The sequence below is a fragment of the Mustelus asterias genome, chromosome 8, assembly GCF_964213995.1.
Source record: "Mustelus asterias chromosome 8, sMusAst1.hap1.1, whole genome shotgun sequence".
Lineage (NCBI taxonomy): Eukaryota > Metazoa > Chordata > Chondrichthyes > Carcharhiniformes > Triakidae > Mustelus > Mustelus asterias.
Window position 1 is genome coordinate 46,403,743 of NC_135808.1, and position 21,085 is coordinate 46,424,827.

The following is a 21,085-nucleotide window of genomic DNA, read 5'->3' on the forward strand; positions in this document are numbered from 1 at the left end:
ACTGGGGGTCGGGGCAGTGACTCACTATGGGTCGGGGGAGTGAATGACTGGGGGTCGGGGGAGTGAATCACAATGGGTCGGGCCAGTGAATCGCTGTGGGTCGGGGGAGTTAATCACTGTGGGTCGATGGAGTGAATCACTGTGGGTCGGTGGAGTGAATCACTGTGGGTCGGGGGAGTGAATCACTGTGGGTCGGGGGAGTGAATCACTGTGGGTCGGGGGAGTGAATCACTGTGGGTCGGGGCAGTGAATCACTGTGGGTCGGGGCAGTCATTCACTGTGTGTCGGGGCACTGAATCACTGTGGGTCGGGGCAGTGAATCACTGTGGGTCTGGGCAGTGAATCACTGTGGGTCGGGGCAGTGAATCTCTGTGGGTCGGGGCAGTGAATCACTGTGGGTCGGGGCAGTGAATCACTGTGGGTCGGGGGAGTCAATCACTGGGGGTCGGGGGAGTGAATCACTGTGGGTCGGGGCAGTGAATCACTGTGGGTCGGGGGAGGCAATCACTGTGGGTCGGGGGAGTCAATCACTGTGGGTCTGGGCAGTGAAACACTGTGGGTCGGGGGAGTGAATCACTGTGGGTCGGGGGAGTGAATCACTGTGGGTCGGGGCAGTGAATCACTGTGGGTCGGGGCAGTGAATCACTGGGGGTCGGGGGAGTGAATCACTGTGGGTCGGGGGAGTGAATCACTGTGGGTCGGGGGAGTGAATCACTGTGGGACGGGGTAGTGAATCACTGTGGGTCGGGGGAGTGAATCACTGTGGGTCGGGGGAGTGAATCACTGTAGGTCGGGGGAGAGAATCATTGTGGGTCGGGGGAGTGAATCACTGTGGGTCGGGGGAGAGAATCACTGTGTGTCGGGGGAGTCAATCAATGTGGGTCGGTGGAGTGAATCACTGTGGGTCAGGGGAGTGAATCACTGTGGGTCGGGGGAGTGAATCACTGTGGGTCGGGGGAGTGAATGACTGTGGGTCGGGGGAGTGAATGACTGTGGGTCGGGGGAGTGAATCACTGTGGGTCGGGACAGTGAGTCACTGTGGGTCGGGGTAGTGAATCACTGTGGGTCAGGGCAGTGAATCACTGTGGGTCAGGGCAGTGAATCACTGTGAGTCGGGGGAGTGAATCACTGTGGGTCGGGGGAGTGAATCACTGTGGGTCGGCGGAGTCAATCACTGTGGGTCGGGGGAGTGAATCACTGTGGGTCGGGGGAGTGAATCACTGTGGGTCGGGGGAGTGAATCACTGTGGGTTGGGGCAGTGAATCACTGTGTGTCGCGGCAGTCATTCACGGTGGTTCGGGGCAGTCAATCACTGTGGGTCGGGGCAGTGAATCACTGGGGGTCGGGGAGTGGATCACTGTGGGTCGGGGGAGTGAATCACTGTGGGTCGGGGGAGTGAATCACTGTGGGTCGGGGGAGAGAATCACTGTGGGTCGGGGCAGTGAATCACTGTGGGTCGGGGGGAGAATCACTGTGGATCGGGGGGAGAATCACTGTGGGTTGGGGCAGTGAATCACTGGGGGTCGGGGAGTGAATCACTGTGGGTCGGGGGAGTGAATCACTGTGGGTCGGGGGAGTGAATCACCGTTGGCCGGGGGAGAGAATCACTGTGGGTCGGGGCAGTGAATCACTGTGGGTCGGGGGAGAGAATCACTGTGGGTCGGGGGAGTGAATCACAATGGTTCGGGGGTGTGAATCACTGTTGGTCGGGGGAGAGAATCACTGTGGGTCGGGGGAGTCAATCACCGTGGGTCGGGGGAGTGAATCACTGTGGGTCGGGGGAGTCAATCACCGTGGGTCAGGGGAGTGAATCACCGTGGGTCGGGGGAGTGAATCACTGTGGGTCGGGGGTGTGAATCACTGTGGGTCGGGGGACTGAATCACTGTGGGTCGGGGGAGTGAATCACTGTGGGTCAGGGGAGTGAATCACTGTGGGTCGGGGCAGTGAATCACTGTGGGTCGGGGCAGTGAATCACTGTGGGTCGGGGCAGTCATTCACTGTGTGTCGGGGCAGTGAATCACTGTGGGTCGGGGCAGTGAATCACTGTGGGTCTGGGCAGTGAATCACTGTGGGTCGGGGCAGTGAATCTCTGTGGGTCGGGGCAGTGAATCACTGTGGGTCGGGGCAGTGAATCACTGTGGGTCGGGGGAGTCAATCACTGGGGGTCGGGGGAGTGAATCACTGTGGGTCGGGGCAGTGAATCACTGTGGGTCGGGGGAGGCAATCACTGTGGGTCGGGGGAGTCAATCACTGTGGGTCTGGGCAGTGAATCACTGTGGGTCGGTGGAGTCAATCACTGTGGGTCGTGGGAGTGAATCACCGTGGGTCAGGGGCGTGAATCACTGTGGGTCGGGGGAGTCAATCACTGTGGGTCTGGGCAGTGAAACACTGTGGGTCGGGGGAGTGAATCACTGTGGGTCGGGGGAGTGAATCACTGTGGGTCGGGGCAGTGAATCACTGTGGGTCGGGGCAGTGAATCACTGTGGGTCGGGGCAGTGAATCACTGGGGGTCGGGGGAGTGAATCACTGTGGGTCGGGGGAGTGAATCACTGTGGGTCGGGGCAGAGAATCACTGCGGGTCGGGGGAGTGAATCACTGTGGGTCGGGGCAGTTATTCACTGTGGGTCAGGGCAGTGAATCACTGTGGGTCAGGGCAGTGAATCACTGTGGGTCGGGGGAGTGAATCACTGTGGGTTCGGGCAGTGAATCACTGTGGGTCAGGGAGTGAATAACTGTGGGTCGGGGCAGTGAATCACTGTGGGTCGGGGCAGTGAATCACTGTGGGTCGGGGAGTGAATCACTGTGGGTCGGGGCAGTGAATCACTGTGGGTCGGGGCAGTGAATCACTGTGGGTCGGGGCAGTCAATCGCTGTGGGTCTGGGCAGTGAATCACTATGGGTCGGGGCAGTCAATGACTGTGGGTCGGGGCAGTGAATCACTGTGGGTCAGGGCAGTGAATCACTGTGGGTCGGGGGAGTGAATCACTGTGGGTCAGGGCAGTGAATCACTGTGGGTAGGGGGAGTGAATCACTGTGTGTCGGTGCAGTGAATCACTGTGGGTCGGGGCAGTGAATCACTGTGGGTCAGGGCAGTGAATCACTGTGGGTCGGGGGAGAGAATCACTGTGGGTCGGGGCAGTGAATCACTGTGGGTCGGGGCAGTGAATCACTGTGGGTCGGGGCAGTGAATCACTGTGGGTCGGGGCAGTGAATCACTGTGGGTCAGGGCAGTGAATCACTGTGGGTCGGGGGAGTGAATCAATGTGGGTCGGGGCAGTCAATCACTGTGGGTCGGGGCAGTGAATCACTGTGGGTCGGGGTAGTGAATCACTGTGGGTCGGGGGAGTGAATCACTGTGGGTCGGGGAGTGAATCACTGTGGGTCGGGGGAGTGAATCACTGGGGGTCGGGGAGTGAATCACTGTGGGTCGGGGGAGTGAATCACTGGGGGTCGGGGAGTGAATCACTGTGGGTCGGGGCAGTCAATCACTGTGTGTCGCGGCAGTGAATCACGGTGGTTCGGGGCAGTCAATCACTGTGGGTTGGGGCAGTGAATCACTGTGGGTCGGGGCAGTGAATCACTGTGGTTCGGGGCAGTCAATCACTGTGGGTCGGGGGAGAGAATCACTGTTGGTCGGGGCAGTCAATCACTGTGGGTCGGGGGAGTGAATCACTGAGGGTCGGGGGAGTGAATCACTGTCGGTCGGGGGAGTGAATCAGTGTGGGTCGGGGGAGTGAATCAGTGTGGGTCGGGGGATTGAATCACTGTGGGTCGGGGGAGTGAATCAGGGTGGGTCGGGGGGGAGAATCACTGTGGGTCGGGGGAGTGAATCAGTGTGGGTCGGACGGGGAGAATCAGTGTGGTTCGGGGGAGTGAATCAGTGTGGGTCGGGGGTGAGAATCACTGTGGGTCGGGGGTGAGAATCACTGTGGGTCGGGGGAGTGAATCACTGTGGGTCGGTGGAGTCAATCACTGTGGGTCGGGGGAGTGAATCACTGTGGGTCGAGGGAGTGAATCATTGTGGGTCGGGGGAGTGAATCACGGTAGGTCGGGACAGTCAATCACTGTGAGTCGGGGGAGTGAATCACTGTGGGTCGGGGGAGTGAATGACTGTGGGTCGGGGGAGTGAATCACTGTGGGTCGGGGGAGTGAATCCCTGTGGGTCGGGGGAGTGAATCACTGTGGGTCGGGGGAGTGAATCCCTGTGGGTCGGGGCAGTGAATCGCTGTGGGTCAGGGGACTGAATCACTGTGGGTCGGCGGAGTCAATCACTGTGGGTCGGGGGAGTGAATCACTGTGGGTCGGGGGAGTGAATCAGTTTGGGTCGGGGCAGTGAATCACTGGGGTTCGGGTGAGTGAATCACTGTGGGTCGGGGGAGTGAATCACTGTGGGTCGGGGCAGTGAATCACTGTGGGTCGGGGCAGTGAATCACTGGGGTTCGGGTGAGTGAATCACTGTGGGTCGGGGGAGTGAATCACTGTGGGTCGGGGGAGTGAATCACTGTGGGTCGGGGCAGTGAATCACTGTGTGTCGGGGGAGTGAACCACTGTGGGTCGGGGCAGTGAATCACCGTGGGTCGGGGCAGTCAATAACTGTGGGTCGGGGGAGTGAATCACTGTGGGTTCGGGCAGTGAATCACTGTGGGTCAGGGCAATGTATCACTGTGGGTCGGGCAGTGAATCACTGTGGGTCAGGGCAGTGAATCACTGTGGGTTCGGGCAGTGAATCACTGTGGGTCAGGGCAGTGAATCACTGTGGGTCGGGGGAGTGAATCACAGTGGGTCGGGGCAGTCAATCACTGTGGGTCGGGGGAGTGAATCAGTGTGGGTCACGGCAGTCAATCACGCTGGTTCGGGGCAGTGAATCACTGTGGGTCGGGGCAGTGAATCACTGTCGGCCGGGGGAGTGAATCACTGTCAGCCGGGGCAGTCAATCACTGTGCGTCGGGGGAGTGAATCACTGTCGGTCGCGGTAGTGAATCACTGTGGGTCGGGGGAGTGAATCACTGTCGGTCCGGGGAGTGAATCACACTGGGTCGGGGGAGTGAATCACTGTGGGTCGGGGGAGTGAATCACTGTGGGTCGGGGGAGTGAATCACTGTGGGTCGGGGGAGTGAATCACTGTGGGTCGGGGGAGTGAATCACTGTGGGTCGGGGGAGTGAATCACTGTAGTCGGGGGAGTGAATCACTGTGGGTCGGGTGAGTGAATCACTGTCGGTCGGGGGAGTGATTCACTGTGGGTCGGCGGAGTGAATCACAGTGGGTCGGGGGAGAGAATCACAGTGGTTCGGGGGAGTGAATCACTGTGGGTCAGGGCAGTGAATCAGTGTGGGTCGGGGGAGTGAATCAGTGTGGGTCGGGGCAGTCAATCACTGTGGCTCGGGGGAGTGAATCACTGTGGGTCGGGGGAGTGAATCAGTGTGGGTCGGGGGGGAGAATCCCTGTGGGTCGGGGAAGTGAATCACTCTGGGTCGGTGGAGTCAATTACTGTGGGTCGGGGGAGTGAATCACTGTGGGTCGGGGGAGTGAATCACTGTGGGTCGGGGGTGTGAATCACTGTGGGTCGGGGGAGTGAATCCCTGTGGGTCGGGGGAGTGAATCACTGTGGGTCGGGGGAGTGACTCACTGTGGGTAGGGGGAGTGACTCACTGTGGGTCGGGGCAGTGAATCACTGTGGGTCGGGGGAGTGACTCACTGTGGGTAGGGGGAGTGAATCACTGTGGGTCGGGGCAGTGAATCACTGTGGGTCGGGGGAGTGAATCACTGTGGGTAGGGGGAGTGAATCACTGTGGGTCGGGGCAGTGAATCACTGTGGGTCGGGGGAGTGACTCACTGTGGGTAGGGGGAGTGAATCACTGTGGGTCGGGGCAGTGAATCACTGTGTGTCGGTGGTGTGACTCACTGTGGGTCGGGGGAGTGAATCACTGTGGGTCGGGGGAGTGACTCACCTTGGGTAGGGGGAGTGAATCACTGTGGGTCGGGGCAGTGAATCACTGTGGGTCGGGGGAGTGAATCACTGTGGGTCGGGGCAGTCAATCACTGTGGGTCAGGGCAGTGAATCACTGTGGGTCGGGGGAGTGAATCACTGTGGGTCGCGGGAGTGAATCACTGTGGTTCAGGGGAGTGAATCACTGTGGGTCGGGGCAGTCAATCACTGTGGGTCGGGGGAGTGAATCACTGTGGTTCAGGGGAGTGAATCACTGTGGATCGGGGGAGTGAATCGCTCGGGATCGGGTTAGTGAATCACTGGGGATCGAGACAGTGAATCACGGGATTGGGGGAGTGAATCGCTGGGGATTAGGTTAGTGAATCACTGGGGATCGGGGGAGTGATTCACTGGGGATTGGGGGAGTGAATCACTGGGGATCACGGGAGTTAATCACTGGGGATCAGGGGGGTGAATTGCTGGGGATCAGTGAAGTTAATCACTGGGGATGGGGGAGTTAATCACTGGGGATCAGGGGAGTTAATCACTGGGGATCAGGGGAGTGAATTGCTGGGGATCAGTGAAGTTAATCACTGGGGATGGGGGAGTGAATCACTGGGGATCGGGGTAGTGAATTATTGGGGATGGGGGAGTGGATCACTGGGAATCGGGAGAGTGAATCACTGGGGTTCGGGGGAGTGAATCATTGGGGATCGGCGGAGTGAATCACTGGGGATCTGGGGAGTGAATCACTCGGGATCAGAGGAGTGAATCGCTGGGCATCAGCGGAGTGGATCACTGGGGATGGGGAAGTGAATCACGGGATCGGGGGAGTGAATCACTGGGGATCGGGGGAGCGAATCACTGGGGATTGGGGGATTGAATCGCTGGGGATGGGGGGATGAATCATTGGGGATCGGCGGAGTGAATCACTGGGGATCTGGGGAGTGAATCACTCGGGATCAGAGGAGTGAATCGCTGGGCATCAGCGGAGTGGATCACTGGGGATGGGGGAGTGAATCACGGGATCGGGGGAGTGAATCACTGGGGATCGGGGGAGCGAATCACTGGGGATTGGGGGATTGAATCGCTGGGGATGGGGGTTGAATCGCTGGGGATCAGGGGAGTGAAACTCTGGGAATCGGGGGAGTGAATCTCTGCGGATTGGGGGAGTGAATCTCTGGGGATTGGGGGAGTGAATTTCTGCGGATTGGGGGAGTGAATCTCTGCGGATTGGGGGAGTGAATCTCTGCGGATTGGGGGAGTGAATCTCTGGGGATTGGGGGAGTGAATTTCTGCGGATTGGGGGAGTGAATCTCTGCGGATTGGGGGAGTGAATCTCTGCGGATTGGGGGAGTGAATCTCTGGGGATCAGGGGAGTGAATTGCTGGGGATCGGGGGAGTGAATCGCTGGTGATTGGGGGAGCGAATCACTGGGGATCGAGGGAGCAAATCACTGTTGATCGGGGGAGCGAATCACTGGGGATCGGGGGAGTGAATCTTTGGGGATCGGGGGAAGTGAACCACTGGGGAACGGGCGAGTGATCATAGGGGATTATAGGAGTGAAGTACTGGGGATCTGGGGAAGTGAATCAGGGGACCGAATCACTGGGGATTGGGGGATTCAGACACTGGGTTTCAGAGGAATGAACCGCTGGGGATCAGGGAATAAATCTCTGGGGATCATGGAGTGAATCACTGGGATCCCAGGGGGATATCACCGGGAATCAGGGGATTACATCACTGGGCATTGGGGAAATAATAACTGGGGATCGGTGGACTTAATCATTGGAGATCATGGAGTGAATCACTGCAGATCTGCTGAGTGAATCATTGGTGACTGGGTGATTAAATCATTGGAGTCCGTGGATGGATTCACTGGGAATCGGGAAGTGAATAACTGGGGATCTGCTGAATCAGGATTGTGGGGGTGAATCGCTGAGGCTCAAGGAGTGACTTGTTGGAGATCAGGGGAGTGAATCACTGGGAATTGGGCAAAGAATAACTGTGGATAGGTGGACTTAATCACTGGGGATAAAGGCAAAATACTGCGGATGCTGGAATCTGAAAGTAAAACAGAAAATGATAGAAAATCTAGGCAGATCTGACAGCATCTGTGGAGAGAGAATAGAGTCAAAGTTTCGAGTCAGGATGACCCTTTGTCAGAGTTGAATCGTGGGAGTGAATCACTGGGGATTGGGGGAGTGAATCACTGGGGATTCGGGGAGTGAATCGCTGGGGATCGGGGGAGTGAATTGCTGGGGATCAGGGGAGTGAATCACTGGGGATTGGGGGAGCGAATCAATGGGGATCGAGGGAGTGAATCACTGGGGATCGGGGGAGCAAATCCCTGGAGATTGGGGGAGCGAATCACTGGGGATTGGGGGAACGAACCACTGCGGATTGAGGCAGCGAATCACTAGGGATCGGGGGAGCGAATCACTGGGGATCGGGGGAGTGAATCGCTGGGGATCGGGGGAGTGAATCACGAGGGATTGGGGGAGTGAATCGCGAGGGATCGGGGGAGTGAATCGCTGGGGATCGGGGGAGCGAATCACTGCGGATTGGGGGAGTGAATCACTGGGGATCGGGGGAGTGAATCGCTAGGGATCAGGGGAGTGAATCGCAAGGGATTGGGGGAGTGAATCACTGGGGATCGGGGGAGCGAATCACTGCGGATCGGGGGAGCGAATCACTGGGGATCGGGGGAGCGAATCACTGTGGATCGGGAGAGTGAATTACTGGGGATGGGGGAGTGAATCAATGGGGATCGGGGGAGCGAAACACTGGGATCGGGGTAGCAAATCACTGCGGTTCGACTGAGCGAATCACTCGTGATCGGGAGAGCGAATCACAGTGGATTGGGGGAGCGAATCACTGTGGATCGGGGGAACGGATCACTGGGGATCGGGAGAGTGAATCACTGGGAATTGGGGGAGTGAATTGCTGGGAATGGGGGAATGAATCACTGGGGATCGGTTTAGTGAATCGCTGGGAATGGGCGAGTGAATCACTGGGGATCGGTTTAGTGAATCGCTGTGGATCAGGGGAGCGAATTGCTGGGGATCGGGGGAGTGAATAGCTGGGAATGGGGGAGTGCATCACTGGGGATCGGGGAGCGAATTGCTGGGGATCGGGGGAGTAAATCACTGGGGATCGGGGGAGTGAATTGCTGGGAATGGGGGAGTGAATCACTGGGGTTCGGGGGAGTGAATCACTGGGGATCGGGGGAGTGAATCGCTGGGAATCGGGGGAGTGAATCACTGGGGATCAGGGGAGCGAATCACTGGGGATCGAGGGAGAAAATCCCTGGAGATTGGGGGAGCGAATCACTGGGGATCGGGGGAGTGAATCGCTGGGGATCGGGGGAGTGAATCGCTGGGGATCGGGGGAGTGAATCGCTGGGGATCGGGGGAGCGAATTGCTGGGGATCGGGGGAGTGAATCGCTGGGGATCGGGGGAGTGAATCGCTGGGGATCGGGGGAGTGAATCGCTGGGGATCGGGGGAGTGAATCGCTGGGGATCGGGGGAGTGAATCGCTGGGGATCGGGGGAGTGAATCGCTGGGGATCGGGGGAGTGAATCACTGGGGATCAGGGGAGCGAATCACTTGGGATCGGGGTAGCGAATCACTGGGGATCAGGATAGCGAATCACTGGGGATCGAATGAGGGAATCACTTGGGATCGGGGCAGCGAATCACTGGGGATCGGGGGAGCGAATCACTGGGGATCGGGGGAGCGAATCACTGGGGATCGGGGGAGCGAATCACTGTGGCTCGGGAGAGCGAATCACTGGGGATCGGGGGAGTGAATCACTGGGGATCGGGGGAGTGAATCACTGGGGATTGGGGGAGCGAATGACTGGGGATCGGAGGAGCAAATCACTGGGGATCGGGGGAGCGAATCACTGGGGATCGGGGGAGCGAATGACTGGGGATCGGGGGAGCGAATCACTGGGGATCAGGGGAGTGAATCACTGCGGATCGGGGGAGTAAATCACTGGGGATCGGGGGAGCGAATCACTGTGGATCGGGGGAGCGAATCACTGGGGATCGGGGGAGCGAATCACCGGGGATCGGGGGAGCGAATCACTGTGGATCGGGGGAGCGAATCACTGGGGATCGGGGGAGCGAATCACTGGGGATCGGGGGAGCGAATCACTGGGGATCGGGGGAGCGAATCACTGGGGATCGGGGGAGCGAATCACTGGGGATCGGGGGAGTGAACACTGTGGATCGGGGGAGCAAATCACTGTGGATCGGGGAAGCGAATCACTGGGGATCGGGGAAGCGAATCACTGGGGATCAGGGGAGCGAATCACTGGGGATCGGGGGAGAGAATTACTGGGGATCGGGGTAGCGAATCACTGCGGATCGAATCAGCGAATCACTGCGGATCGAATCAGCGAATCACTGCGGATCGAATGAGCGAATCACTCATGATTGGGGGAGCGAATCACTGGGGATCGGGGGAGTGAATCGCTGGGGATCGGGGGAGTGAATCGCTGGGGATCGGGGGAGTGAATCACTGGGGATCGGGGGAGCGAATCACTGTGGATCGGGTGAGCGAATCACTCATGATCGGGGGAGCGAATCACTGGGGATCGGGGGAGCGAATCACTGGGGATCGGGGGAGCGAATCACTGTGGATCGGGGGAGCGAATGACTGTGGATCGGGGGAGCGAATGACTGGGGATCGGGGGAGCGAATCACTGGGGATCGGGGGAGCGAATCACTGGGGATCGGGGGAGCGAATCACTGGGGATCGGGGGAGCGAATGACTGGGGATCGGGGGTGCGAATCACTGTGGATCGGGGGAGCGAATCACTGGGGATCGGGGGAGCGAATCACTGGGGATCGGGGGAGCGAATCACTGGGATCGGGGGAGCGAACACTGTGGATCGGGGGAGCAAATCACTGGGATCGGGGGAGCGAACACTGTGGATCGGGGGAGCGAATCACTGGGGATCGGGGGAGCGAATGACTGGGGTTCGGGGGAGCGAATCACTGGGATCGGGGGAGCGAACACTGTGGATCGGGGGAGCAAGTCACTGTGGATCGGGGGAGAGAATTACTGGGGATCGGGGGAGAGAATTACTGGGGATCGGGGGAGAGAATCACTGGGGATCGGGGGAGAGAATTACTGGGGATCGGGGGAGAGAATTACTGGGGATCGGGGGAGCGAATCACTGCGGATCGAATGAGCGAATAACTCGTGATTGGGGGAGCGAATCACTGGGGATCGGGGGAGTGAATCTTTGGGGATCGGGGGAAGTGAACCACTGGGGAATGGGGGAGTGATCTTAGGGGATTATGGGAGTGAAGTACTGGGGATCTAGGGAAGTGAATCATGGAATCAGGGGAGCGAATCACTGGGTATTGGGGGATTCAGACACTGGGTTTCAGAGGAATGAATCGCTGGGGATCAGGGAATAAATCTCTGGGGATCATGGAGTGAATCACTGGGATCCCAGGGGGATATCACTGGGAATCAGGGGAGTGCATCACTGGGCATTGGGGAAATAATAACTGGGGATCGGTGGACTTAATCATTGGAGATCATGGAGTGAATCACTGCAGATCTGCTGAGTGAATCATTGGTGATTGGGTTATTAAATCATTGGAGTCAGTGGATGGATTCACTGGGAATCGGGAAGTGAATAACTGGGGATCTGCTGAATCAGGATTGTGGGGGTGAATCGCTGAGGCTCAAGGAGTGACTTGTTGGAGATCAGGGGAGTGAATCACTGGGAATTGGGCAAAGAATAACTGTGGATTGGTGGACTTAATCACTGGGGATAAAGGCAAAATACTGCGGATGCTGGAATCTGAAAGAAAAACAGAACATGATGGAAAATCTCAGCAGATCTGACAGCATCTGTGGAGAGAGAATAGAGTCAAAGTTTCGAGTCAGGATGACCCTTTTTCAGAGCTGAATTGTGGGAGTGAATCATTGTGAACTGTGGAGTGAATCGGTGGGGTTCAGGGAATGATTCACTTGGGATCAGCAGATGGATTCACTGGGGGTCAGGGAGGGGGCTGCATCGGTGGGGATCAAAAGCAGGGATGTATTGCTGAGGCTGTATAAGGCTGTGATCAGACCACATTTGGAGTCCTGTGAGCAATTTTGGACCCTGTATCTAAGGAAAGATGTGCTGGCCTTGTAAAGGGTCCAGAGGATGTTTACAAAAATGATCCCGGGAATGAAGGGCCTGACGTTTGAGGACTCTGGGCCTGTACTCAATGGAGTTTAGTAGGATGAGGGGCGATCTCATTGAAGCTTACAGAATACTGAAAGGCCTGGGTAGAGGGGATGTGGGGAAGATGTTTCTATTTGTAGGAGAGACTCGGATCCGAAGACACAGTCTCAGAGTAAAGGGATCACCGTTTAAAACCGAGATGAGGAGGAATTTCTTCAGCCAGAGGGTGGTGAATCTGTGGCATTCATTGCCACAATAGGCCAGGCTATTGAGTATATTTAAGGCAGAGATGGACAGGCACTTGATTGGTAAGGGGATCAAAGGTTACGGGGAAAAGGTGGGACAATGGGGTTGAGAAACATATCATCCATGATTGAATGGTGGAGCAGACTCGATGGGCCAAATGGCTGCTCCTATATCTTATTGTCTAATGGAGCCGGGAATGAATCACTGGTTATCGGGGATTGATTCACTTGGGACCAATGGATAGATTCACTAGGGATCGGGGGTTGTATCTGGGGGACCGATAGAATGAATCACTGGGTATCGGAGAGTTCACAGCTGGGGATTGGGGGAGTGAATAACTGGGGGTCTGGAGAGCAGTTGGGGGAGTGAATCACTGGAGATTGGGGAGTGAATCATTGAGGATTGAGGGAGAGAATTTCTGGGGTTCGGGGGAGCGTATCAATGGGGGATCGGGGGAGTGAATCGCTGGGGATCAAGGAATGAATCACTGGGGATCCTGGATGTGAATCACTGGGGATCGGGGAAGTGACTCACTTGGGATCTGTATATGGATTCACTGGGGATCGGGGGTGTATCTGGGAGATCCGGGGAGTGAATCACTGGTGATCTGTGGAGTTAATAACTGGGCATCCCAGGGGAAAATCACTGGGGATTGGGGGAGTGAATCATTGGGAATTGGACAGTGAATCTTTCTTCGTACAAAAGTCAGCCACATTGTCACCCAGATATAAACCAATATTTCCTCAACTCATAGAATCGTAGAATCCTACAGTGCAGAAGGAGGCCATTCAGCCTATCAAGCCTGCACCAACAACAATCCCACCCAGGCCCTATCCCGTAATCCCACGTATTTATCCTGCTAATCCTCCTGACACAAAGGGTCAGCTTTGCATGACCAATCCACCTAACCCTGCACATCCTTGGACTGTGGGAGGAAGCTGGAGCATCCAGAGGAAATCCACGCAGACATGGGGAGAACGTTCAGGCTCCATATCGATAGTGACCCGAGGCCAGAATTGAACCCAGGTCCCTGGCGCTGTGAGACAGCAGTGCTAACCACTGTGCCACCAGGCTGCCCCAACTCCTTTGAACAGGCGCTGTTGAGCATTCCCAGCCAGGAGCCCAGAGTGAAATGGAACATACTCCAAGACATTATCTACAATGCTGTAATCTCAACAATATAGCAAGCAAGAATGGAAATAGTGCTGACTGGTTGTAGCGGGATCTTTCTTTTTACTCCACTTGCGGGCCGGTATTTGGGGGTCTGCCAATAGCTGTGAGTGTCTCTCTCCTACAAATTTCAAAGGATTGGGGAATGCCGCACTGGGGCAACTCCACAGGAGAGAGCGCTGAACCAGGCTCACCGTTTATACCTGACCGGTAGCCTGATCCTGATATCACACAGCTATCCCAAAACTGCCACCAAGGCCTGAGTGATTCTCTCCCTTGTCGGTGGGACAATAGCCACCCTGTACCCACAGCACTCGAGTGGGTTCCCAAGAGAGAGAAACAGAGAGACTCTGATCCTTTATCTCCTGACCAGCAGTCTCCCTGGAGTGAGCGGGTTCGAATCGCTCAGATAGAACATAGAACAGTACAGCACAGAACAAGCCCTTCGGCCCACGATGTTGTGCCGAGCTTTATCCGAAACCAAGATCAAGCTATTCCACTCCCTATCATCCTGGTGTGCTCCATGTGCCTATCCAATAACCGCTTAAATGTTCCTAAAGTGTCTGACTCCACTATCACTGCAGGCAGTCCATTCCACACCCCAACCACTCTCTGCGTAAATAGCCTACCTCGGATATCCTTCCTATATCTCCCACCATGAACCCTAAAGTTATGCCCCCTTGTAATAGCTCCATCCACCCGAGGAAATAGTCTTTGAACGTTCACTCTATCTATCCCCTTCATCATTTTATAAACCTCTATTAAGTCTCCCCTCAGCCTTCTCCACTCCTGAGAGAACAGCCCTAGCTCCCTCAACCTTTCCTCATAAGACCTACCCTCCAAACCAGGCAGCATCCTGGTAAATCTCCTCTGCACTCTTTCCAGCGCTTCCACATCCTTCTTATAGCGAGGTGACCAGAACTGCACACAATATTCCAAATGTGGTCTCACCAAGGTCCTGTACAGTTGCAGCATAACCCCACGGCTCTTAAACTCCAACCCCCTGTTAATAAAAGCTAACACACTATAGGCCTTCTTCACAGCTCTATCCACTTGAGTGGCAACCTTTAGAGATCTGTGGATATGGACCCCAAGATCTCTCTGTTCCTCCACAGTCTTCAGAACCCTACCTTTGACCCTGTAATCCACATTTAAATTAGTCCTACCAAAATGAATCACCTCACATTTATCAGGGTTAAACTCCATTTGCCATTTTTCAGCCCAGCTTTGCATCCTATCTATGTCTCTTTGCAGCCTACAACAGCCCTCCACCTCATCCACTACTCCACCAATCTTGGTGTCATCAGCAAATTTACTGATCCACCCTTCAGCCCCCTCCTCTAAGTCATTAATAAAAATCACAAAGAGCAGAGGACCAAGCACTGATCCCTGTGGCACTCCGCTAGCAACCTGCCTCCAACCTGCCTCCAACCTGCCTCCAACCCTCAGTTCTGGACTCCGGATTTATGGTCAGGGATATTGAAACTGTGACCTCGCCAGAGTGCGTTGATGAGAGAACAAGAGGCAAGACGAACTGCAAAACGAGTTTCAAACTTACAGTGATTTATTTAACAATAGAATCAACCTCTCCAATGCCACACCACACATGAATAAAACTTATGCTTTATGCTATCACTATGGGAGAAATGCTAACGGACACAAGTAAAATCTTACTTTACACAGTTCAAACAAGATTACTGAACTTTAAAATTACAGTACACCACCCCTCCCCTTTCCCTCAACCTCTATCCTATCTTCGGGAACTTCACAAGGTTGGCTGGGATACTCACAATCCGAAAAGGGGTCCCTTTGTGGTGAGCTTTAACGTCTCAGTGCAGGGAGTTTGTGATTCTGGAAGAGGAGCTTGGCCTCGCTTGTCTGCTTTCTCAATCTTGACTTCTGCCCATTCGAACAGCCACACTCTCCAGCTAACAATTTACATGTGCAAATTGAGTCTGTGTCTTTATATGCCCTGTTTGTGAATAGAATTCCCACTCACCTGAAGAAGGGGCTTGGAGCTCCGAAAGCTTGTGTGGCTTTTGCTACCAAATAAACCTGTTGGACTTTAACCTGGTGTTGTTAAACTTCTTACTGCTTTCGATCACCCGCAGTCTTGGTTTAAATTGAGTCAAGTCCAAACACAAAAGGCTGAAACTGCCTTGATTGATATTTTAATGTCCTTTTGATGTCCCTCCGGAGCTTCCCGAACGGTATCCCATTAGTGGGATGGGTCTACTTGTCTTCTGGGGATGGGCCGATTTCCATGGCCATTGCCCCCCCCCCCCCCCCCCCCCCGCTGATTTGTTTACTTATTCGTCTGCTGGTCTCCATCTGCCTTTGTTCCAATGATTAGATCACAGGTGTGTCTGCCTTTCTACTTCCACTGGCCGCTTGCATATTCAAGGCTGGCTCACACCTTTCCTTATCCCAGTCCGAGGCCGGCTATGCTTGTCCTGCCGAGCTTTCTGGGAAACTTTCCTGTCTTGATGCTCTCTCCACTCACATTGTTTCGTTTCTTAAAGACTTGATTAGTTGTAAGTATTCGCATTCCAACCATTATTCATGTAAATTGAGTCTGTGTCTTTATATGCTCTGTTTGTGAACAGAATTCCCACTCACCTGAAGAAGGGGCTTAGAGCTCCGAAAGCTTGTGTGGCTTTTGCTACCAAATAAGCCTGTTGGACTTTAACCTGGTGTTGTTAAACTTCTTACTGTGTTTACCCCAGTCCAACGCCGGCATCTCCACATCAAAACTTTCCATCGGGCAGCAGCCAGAGTTGGTCACTTTTAAACTGTCAAGATTTCTTCTGAGTCCTTTAACGTATGGAGGATTGCCCTGAAACTTACACTGGTACATAGAACATATAACAGTACAGCACAGGAACAGGCCCTTCGGCCCACGATGTTGTGCCGAACATGACGCCAAATTAAACGAATCCCTTCTGCCTGCCTTTGGTCCATATCCCTCTATTTCTTGCATATCCATGTGCTTATCTAAAAGTCTCTTAACAAAGAACAACAAAAAACAGTCGAGCACAGGAACAGGCTCTTCAGCCATCCAAGCCTGTGCTGATCACGTTGTCCTATCTAGACCGACCGTTTATATCCCTCTATTCCCTGTCTGTTCGTGTGTCTATCCAGATAAGTCTTAAATGTCACTAACGTATCTGCCTCAACCACCTCACTTGGCAGTGCATTCCGGGCCCCCTCTGTGTAAAAAAACTTCTCCCGCACATCTTCACTGAACCTTTCTCCCCTTATCCAAAACAGCATACTTGTTAGATAGGGAGACAGCCATAGGGAACCCCTGTACTGACTGCCTACCCCATCTGGTGGTCACCCATCTATTTTCCTGCACCTTGGGTGTGACCACATCTCTGTAGTTTTATCTCAGAACAATTTCAGTTAATTGTGTGTTCCTCAGTACCTCCAGCTGCTGCTCTAACCAATCCATGCGTTCGGTGAGCATCTGCAACTGGATGCATTTCCCACAGATGTAGTCCTCAGGGACTCTTGAAGTATCCATGATACCCCACAACATGCAGGAGTAGCACACCCTACCAATTGATATCTCCCTCCCTCTATTGGTTGTTGGACTAAAAACTAAATACTAGTTAGGCACTTAAAAAAAACACTGCTGCTGCTCTCATGGTAAGAAGTCTCACAACACCAGGTTAAAGTCCAACAGGTTTATTTGGTACCACAAGCTCTCGGAGCGCTGCTCCTTCATCAAGTGAGTCCTGATGAAGGAGCAGCGCTCCAAAAGCTCGTGATACCAAATAAACCTGTTGGACTTTAACCTAGTGTTGTGAGGCTTCTTACTGTGCCCACCCCAGTCCAACGCCAGCATCTCCACATCATGGTTGCTCTCATGAATAGGCCCGCTAAAATTAGTTTGTCTCCTGATTAGTTCAGGCTGAAACATAGAATAGAATCCTTACAGTGCAGAAGGAGGCCATTCAGCCCATCGAGCCTGCGCTGACCACAATCTCACCGAGGCCATATTCCCATAACCCCACACATTTACCCCGCTAATCCCCCTGACACTAGGGTCAATTTAGCATGACCAATCAACCTAACCCGCACATCTTTGGACTGTGGGAGGAAATGGAAGCACCTGGAGGAAACTCTCGCAGACACGGGGAGAATGTGCAAACGCCACACAGACTGTGACCCGAGGCCAGAATTGAACCTGGGTCCCTGGCACTGTGAAGCAGCAGTGCTAACCACTTTGCCACCGTGCCACCCATATTAAGTCCAGCTTGCTACCCTCTAGTAAGTGTGGAAAAAAAATTCTGACTTTACAAAATGTAGTTCAGATTCTCGTCCTGTGAACCTGGGAATGAGTGGGTTAAGGACACGGGTCCTTAAAAGTCCCTATCATATCTGCCTCCACCACCAAACCTGGCAGCACGTTCCAGACACCTACCATTCTCTGTGTAAAAAACTTGTCCCTCACGTCTCCTTTGAACTTTCCCTCTCTCAGCTTAAGTGCATGCCCCCTTGTATTAGACATTTCAACTCTGGGAAGAAGATTCTGACTGTCAATCCTACCTATGCCTCTATAATTTTATCGACTTCTATCAGATCTCCCCTCAGCTTCTGCCACTCCAGCGAAAACAACCCTAGTTGTCCAGCCTCTCCTTATAGCTCATACCCCATCATCCAGGCAGTATCCTAATAGACCTCTTCTGCACCCTCTCCAAAGCCTCCACTTCCTTCCCGCAATGTGGCGATCAGAATTGAATGCAATCCTGTAAGTGCGGCCTAACCAACGTTTTATAAAGTTACAACATGACATTCTGGCTGTTGTACTCAATGCCCTGACCAACAGTGGAGGCGGTGGTGTAGTGGGATTGTCACTAGACTAGTAATCCAGAGACCCAGGGTAATGCTCTGGAACCCGGATTCGAATCCCACCATGGCAGATGGTGAATTTGAATTGAATAAAAAATCTGGAATTAAAAGTCTAATGATGATCATGACACCATTGTCGATTGCCGTTTAAATCCATCTGGTTTACTAATGTCCTTCAGGGAAGGAAATTTGCCATCCTTACCTGGTCTGGCCTACATGTGACTCGAGACCCACAGCAATGTGGTTGACTCTTAAATGCCCTCAGGGATGGGCAATAAATGCTGGCCCATCCACCGATGCCCACATCCCATGAATGAGTAAAAAAAGAATAAAGGCAAGCATCCCATAAACCTTCTTTACCACCCTATCTACTTGTGTGGCCACTTTCAGAGAATGGACTTGAACCCCAAGATTGCTCTGTACATCAGTGCTGTTCAGGATCCTGCCATCAACTATATAGAACATAGAACAGTACAGCACAGAACAGGCCCTTCGGCCCACGATGTTGTGCCGAGCTTTATCTGAAACCAAGATCAAGCTATCCCACTCCCTATCATCCTGGTGTGCTCCATGTGCCTATCCAATAACCGCTTAAATGTTTCTAAAGTGTCTGACTCCACTATCACTACAGGCAGTCCATTCCACACCCCAACCACTCTCTGCGTAAAGAACCTACCTCTGATATCCGTCCTGTATCTCCCACCACGAACCCTATAGTTATGCCCCCTTGTAATAGCTCCATCCACCCGAGGAAATAGTCTTTGAACGTTCACTCTATCTAACCCCTTCATCATTTTATACACCTCTATTAAGTCTCCCCTCAGCCTCCTCCGCTCCAGAGAGAACAGCCCCAGCTCCCTCAACCTTTCCTCATAAGACCTACCCTCCAAACCAGGCAGCATCCTGGTAAATCTCCTCTGCACTCCTTCCAGCGCTTCCACATCCTTCTTATAGTGAGGTGACCAGAACTGCACACAATATTCCAAATGTGGTCTCACCAAGGTCCTGTACAGTTGCAGCATAACCCCACGGCTCTTAAACTCCAACCCCCTGTTAATAAAAGCTAACACACTATAGGCCTTCTTCACAGCTCTATCCACTATATACTTCCCCTTAACAATTGATCTCCCAAAGTGCACCTCACACTTGCCCGGATTAAACTCCATGTGCCATTTCTCCATCCTTATCAGCAACTGATCTATATCCCTATATCCCGCTGTATCCTTTAACAACCTTCTACAATCTTCACAGCTTTACCTATCTTTGTGTCGTCTTCAAACTTATTAATCCATCCACGTATGTTTTAATCTAAGTCATATACATATATATATATATCACAGACAACAGAGGCCCCAGTACAGATCCTTGTGGAACACCACTAGTCACAGACGTCCAGCCAGAAAAACTCTCTTCCACCAATACTCTGACTTCTGTGGGCAAGTCAATTCTGAAGCGGCCAAGTTACTGTGGATCCCATGCATCTTAATCTTCAGGATGGACCTACCACGAGGGACTTTGTCAAAAGCCTTACTAAAATCCATGCAAACAACATCCGCTCAAACCTCATTGATCACCTTCGTCACCTCCTAGAAAAAATCAATCAAGTTAGCAAGACATGACCTGCCCTACACAAAGCCATGCTGACTTTCCCTAATTAGGCCATGCTTCTCCAAATGCGCGTTAATCCTATCCCAAAGAATCCTCTCCAATAGCTTCCCAACCACAGATGTGAAACGCACTAGTCTATAATTTCCTGGATTATCCCTTTTTCCTTCCTTGACCAGAAGAACAACATTAGCTACTCGCCAGTCCTCCGGGATCTCTCCAGTAGCTAGCGAGAATGTAAAGATCTTAGAGCCCCAGCAATCTCTTTTCTTGCCTCTCTCAATGACCTTGGGTAGATCCCATCGGGCCCTGGGGACTTATCCACCTTAATGCTCTTCAAGAGACCCAACACCACTTCTTTCTTGATCTCAAAATGCCCGAGCATATGAGCATGCTCCACACTTATCTCACTGTCCTCCATGTCCATCTCCTTGGTGAATACTAACATCACTGTGAGGGAGCCTGATATTGAGGTCAATCAGTCCGCTCTCATTAATTACAAAGAGCCAAGTGTGAAGACTCTGAATACACTGAGCACCACCAATGTAAAGTCCAGCAGACTGCACGACTGGTTAGAAATTTGCCAGAATATCCAGATGTCCTTTGACATTGTGCACTATCAGCACAATGGTGAGATCAAAAAGGCAACAGGTCCATCAGCAAAGAAAACCTATCCATTGGAAACAAAGATACGGGACATCATCACCAACTGCAAGAGTTGGAGAGATGGTGGAACTCTACCTGAAGTTGTATTCCAGGAAGAATACTCCGAGGAAGCTCCAGGCACCAAAGAAAACCTGCCCCTCATAGTGGAGCTGGAACTGATCCCACATGGAGGAACTGAGCAAAGCGATTGATTCACCCGCCATGGAGAAAACTCTAAGTGCTGATGCTGTAACATCTAAACTCATCAAACACGGGAAACCAGCAGTATCTGTACAAACTTCTCTGTGTCTGCTGGGGGGTTCTCCAAGGCGGCCTTCACGACACACGACAGCGCAGAGTCGCTGAGCAGAAACTGATAGCCAAGTTCCGCACACATGAGGACGGCCTCAACCGGGATGTTGGATTTATGTCACAT

The 21,085-nt window shown here is 53.5% G+C and overlaps 1 protein-coding gene across 1 annotated transcript in view; it reads left to right on the plus strand.

Annotated features, from left to right (window-relative positions):
- Positions 1-21,085, plus strand: part of LOC144497123 (tenascin-R-like) — a 291,741-nt gene that overhangs the window by 218,629 nt on the left and 52,027 nt on the right. The window lies entirely within an intron of this gene.